The sequence below is a fragment of the Charadrius vociferus genome, unplaced genomic scaffold (genome assembly GCF_000708025.1).
Source record: "Charadrius vociferus isolate BGI_N301 unplaced genomic scaffold, ASM70802v2 scaffold38, whole genome shotgun sequence".
NCBI lineage: Eukaryota > Metazoa > Chordata > Aves > Charadriiformes > Charadriidae > Charadrius > Charadrius vociferus.
Window position 1 is genome coordinate 4595244 of NW_009650176.1, and position 293 is coordinate 4595536.

The following is a 293-nucleotide window of genomic DNA, read 5'->3' on the forward strand; positions in this document are numbered from 1 at the left end:
GTCCCCACCGGAGGATGCCTCAGCTCCCGTTGATCGATATCCTATTACCGACTCCCGCCTATCTCCTGCCCGCAGCTTGCAGGTGCCCACTTCAAGCCTCCTTCCCCCGGCCTGATCCTAATATTGTTCGATTAAAACTTACCTTTAATAGATGACATCTATCGATCTGGCCCTCGCAAATCTGAAACTCCATTAGCGCGGGGATGGGGAGGAGGGGGGGGGATTTTTTTCTCTTCAGAAGGGGACTTTAATAACTTCTTTTTTAATTGGTAAGAAATCCATACCGACGCCTC